This window comes from Octopus bimaculoides, chromosome 1, assembly GCF_046866305.1.
Source record: "Octopus bimaculoides isolate indiv1 chromosome 1, ASM4686630v1, whole genome shotgun sequence".
NCBI lineage: Eukaryota > Metazoa > Mollusca > Cephalopoda > Octopoda > Octopodidae > Octopus > Octopus bimaculoides.
In genome coordinates this window covers 168,127,596-168,132,410 of record NC_142928.1, presented here as the reverse complement: position 1 = coordinate 168,132,410, position 4,815 = coordinate 168,127,596, and the positions used below count along the sequence as shown (strand labels likewise).

At 37.7% G+C, this 4,815-nt stretch overlaps 1 pseudogene; it reads left to right on the top strand.

Moving 5' to 3' along the window:
- Positions 1-888: 888 nt before the first annotated feature.
- On the top strand, positions 889-2,029 carry LOC149137849 (52 kDa repressor of the inhibitor of the protein kinase-like; annotated as a pseudogene).
- Positions 2,030-4,815: the final 2,786 nt, after the last annotated feature.

The window sequence follows — 4,815 nt, the reverse complement described above, 5'->3', positions numbered from 1 at the left end:
TTTATGATTAGTAAGACAAAAGCTTTTGTATTCGTAGAATCCTTTGGTTTTGGTGTTTAACCCCCAAGCAAGCCCTGATCCAGTGGCGTACCAAGAGGGGACGAGGATGGCGGTCCGCCCCGGGCAGCACAATTTATTTGTATTAATATATCATTAATAAAAATGCAATATAAATATTATAGACTTTAATAATGTATAGTAGCTATTAAAATTTCCTTAAAATTTAAATTTGTCATCTGTAAATTTGTATTGTGTGTTAATATTATGTAATATACAGTATAATATTGTTAATACAGTAGTATTGTGTGTTACTGGATAAGACTGTGTCGATAATATTCAGAAAGTTGATTAATTTTTTTTAGCTTGGTCTATACTCTATTTGGTTTTATTCATATAAGTTTACGATATCACTGACATAATTTGAGATGAAGCGAATTAAGGACAGCGGTGCAGCATTTCGAAAAAAAAAACGAGAGAAGAAAGGCGAAATGAAGGCGCCATAAGTAAATTTCTCATCAGACCCGACCGTCCAGACGAAACTGGTATTACTGCAGAAGGTCATGGAGATCATGTTGTTAATGAAGTGCAACTTGAAAGGAAGATAGAAGATGAAGTTGATGATGTTGATTCACCACAAACTACTGAATAACAAAACTCTAATATTAATTTGAAAGACACTGGGATGTAGCCTGCTAAGTTTAATCACGATGACGGTATTCGGGAAATCCTTGTACAACAAGGATCGAAGGCTGTGCAAAATATTGACTGTGAATTCAAAGAAGTTATACGTCCAGGACAAATAACAAAACTGAAAGAGAAGACTAGAAGACTGTTAAGAACTGGTTTTTTTTAAACTTTACAAAACGTGGTAAAATCTTGAGAACTTGGATGATATATTCTCCATCGAAAAAAGCCGTATTTTGTTTTTGTTGTAAGCTATTTTCAAGTGAACACTCAAAATTTTGCTCAGTTGATGGTTTCAAATCTTGGTGGAGGTTGAATCCCAAGATACAAGAACATGTATCTTGCCCTGTGCATGAGAATGCGTTCACTCAGTGGAAAGAGCTAGAAATTCGCCTTTCCAAAGGCAAGGTAATAGACAAAGAACAACAAACTCTTGTTGAAAACGAAACAAAGAAATGGAAGCAAATTCTGACTAGATTCTTGGATATAATTATGTTTCTTGCAAAACAAAACGTAGCTTTACAAGGCCATAGAGAAGACATTCGAGTTGAGAAGGCAAATGAAAATAAAAGAAATTTTCTGGAGATTGTTCAACTGATTGGAAAACTCGACCCAGTGCTACATGAACATTTGGTGAAAGTAAAAATTGATAAGTTTAAAACTTCCTATCTCTCACCAAAAATTCAGAATGAATTTGTGAATGTCCTGGGAGATCAAGTGAGAAAAAAAGTTATCGATGAAGTGAAAGAGAATAAATACCACTGCATTATTTTTTATAGTACTCCAGACTTTTCTCATATTGACCAAATTTTTCAGGTACCTCGTTATGTTAAAATAGATGAAAAGGAAGTAAAAGAAGAATTCTTTCTTCGTTTTATTGAGATGAAAGGCAAAAATGCTGAGCAAATTACATCAATGATTCTGAAACAATTAGAAATGGACATTAACATTCAAGATTGTCGTGGACAAGCATTTGATAACGCGGCAGTAATGGCAGGTCATTGATCCGGTGTTCAAGCGCGCATCACAGAAGTTAATCCAAATATTGTATTTGTGACATACACCCATCACTCTGAATTTCGCAGCTGTGCATGCGCTTCAGTGGGTGCAAGATTTTTTGGCACATTGGACCGCTTATTTTCATTCTTCTCAGCCTCAACTCACCGATGGGATATCTTGATTGAGATAACTGGTGCAACTATCAAACGGGTTGGGGAAACGAGATGGAGTAGTCGAGCAGATGCGGTGAAAGTTGTACATACAAAATTCACAGAAATCATCGCTGCGCTAGAACGGTTGATGGAAAATGCAGAAAACGCAACTACGAGATCTGATGCAGGTTTAATTCTTCAGGCGATGCTGTTATTTTCTTTCTTGTAATTTTTTTGCCTTTGGAGAGATATACTTCCTGAAATTAACGACACTCAAAAGTACCTTCAAACGAAAGGTCTGGAATTGCAACAATGTGCCATTAAACTTCTCTACTTGTAAGTAGAGGCAAAACAGTAGATAACGCGTTGGCCTATTCAACCGAAACTCGCTCTGATATGGGAATCAACACAGAGCGTTGAATTCGCAAAAAGATAAGAATGAGCTACGAAGAAAGTATCGATGCCGCTCTCAGCTGCGACGCCGAACAAAGAAAAGAAATGTAGTCAGCAGCCACCAAATAATTTTGCCGTCTTGCCTTTTCAACCAGAAAGTCTTCTCTCTTAATATTTTCATCAAAAGCATCTACATCACAATTACACCTTTTATCTAACAAATTGGATCGTGTGAGAAAGGTGTATTTCTTTGCAATATCGTGAAGTCTTTCGAATCTAAAGGTTATTTCTTCAACCAGTCTAACTATCACTGACTACATTTCTCTTCTTTGTTCAGCGTCGCAGCTGAGAGCGGCATCGATATTTTCTTCGTAGCTCATTCTTATCTTTTTTAACAAAGAAGAGAAATGTAGTCAGTGATAGATAGACTGGTTGAAGAAATAACCTTTAGATTCGAAAGACTTCACGATATTGCAAAGAAATACACCTTTCTCACACGATCCAATTTGTTAGATAAAGAGTGTAATTGTGATGTAGATGCTTTTGATGAGAATATTAAGAGAGAAGACTTTCTGGTTGAAAAGGCAAGACTGCAAAATTATTTGGTGGCTGCTGACACTGGGGATATGGAAGGGCCTTTGCAAGTTCTTCAGTTTATTCAGAAACATAATCGTATTGATTCATTGCCAAATATTGTAATACTTTTAAGAGTTTTCCTAACTCGTGCCATTAGTGTTGCTAGCTGCGAACAGTCTTTCTCTACACTAAAGCTCATCAAGAACCACCCCAGGTCAACAATAAGTCAAACAAGGTTGACTGATTTGGCAATACTATCCATAGAGCGCCACCTCAAATTAACTTTGATGAAGTCATTTAAGATTTTGCGAAGAGGAAGGCACGTAAAATCAATTTGTAAATCGTTTATTTTTGTAATTCACTCATCTTCTGTTCTTTAACATATTTTTCCTATTATTTTTTGTGTAGAAGGTACTAAATGGTTACTAGTTTGCCTTCGTATTTTACATACATATGTAGTGGATCTTGCATGCATGAAGTGGATTCGATCCACCATAGCCAAATTTAAATTAACTCTGCAACAGAACTTTTCCCACGGTGGTACAGTGGTTTTTCTGTGACAGCAGTTTTACATTTTCCAGATGCCTTTAGCTAGGCCGAAATAATGTCTTCACCACTTGACCCTTTCTAACCTCTTCTACTTCACCAAAAGCTAGAATAAGATAACAAGACCATCAACTAAATCTATTGCTCTCAATGATATGTCTATTCTTCTGGATAGTTATAAAAGCAAGAACTCCCTAAGCAAAAATCTGTCGGTGACGACTCAACGAGTTCAGTCACATAGTGACGACTCAACAAGAACGAAGTCTGGCTGACCAGCTAGAACCTTGGTCAGAGGGAGAAACGAAGTTTACTGTCAGCAACTGTGAGACAACGTCCCACACCCTACAACTCTCACTAGCTCTAATTCTGTTCTCTTACAACATCATTCTATCGCTATCTGTAGATTACTACTAACAATTCATATGCGCCAAACTATGCAAAGAAACATTCTACCACATTTTTGTTTCGCATGTTCTCGGATGTTATAACCTGCCCGTCGAGGTGTGGTATTTTTCAACGTAACGGTAAATAAATACTTTCTTAAAATTCCATGCATTGTTCATCTTTCACATCCTACAACATGCCGTTATAACAACAATAAAACATAACCGTTACACATATATACCTGTATTTTTCCGGGGGGGGGGGTGCGTTTTGAAGTGTCATTAAAACTTTTAAGGGGCGGCCAAATTAACATCCGCCCCGGGCGGCACTTGTGGTAGGTACGCCACTGCCCTGATCAAGCAGACCTCTGATCAAGCAGACCTCTGATCAAAATCTGTTTGCAGCTATGACCATCCTGTCTTTATTTTTACTTTTTAAGCGTAATGCACCTACGATTATGAAATTGTAAGAATGTTGAGTACCTCTGGTAGTTGAAGCTAATTTACTAACTGCAAGGAGCTGTATCTGACTGCTGATACTGGGAGCCGGTTGTTAGCGGTTGGGTGCTGGCTGTTATTTCTAGCGTCAGAGGTCAACAACTGTATATAGAAGAAAATGATGAAATCGGTTGCTTTTTATGAACAGCATTATTTCTTGTGAGAGCGTTAGATAGTAATGTAATTGTGTAATTGAAAGAGTGTTACGACAGCTGTTGAGAGAGTTAATTTGTTACCGAAATAGAAATAGTGTTGGTGTCGGTAGTTCGTTCTGATGATATTAGCTCGACTCAGCCGCTTTCCGTTTCTATTCACCACAACGTCTCTGCGATAACAGAAGGCTCTCTCTGCGTTCTCTCAACTCTGCGTTCTCTCAACTCTGCGTTCTCTCAAAGCTCTCTCAGCCTTGGTCGCATATGTGTGTGTCATTTTATACTTATTGAGAAGTTCAGAAAGGAAGGTGCGAGAGAGAGAGAGAGAGAGATTAGTCGCTGGAACATTATTCTACGAGAAGACGCGATTGACCATATCCCGTCGATAACTTCACAATATTCATTCCAGGCAAAATTGCGATTGGTCAGATT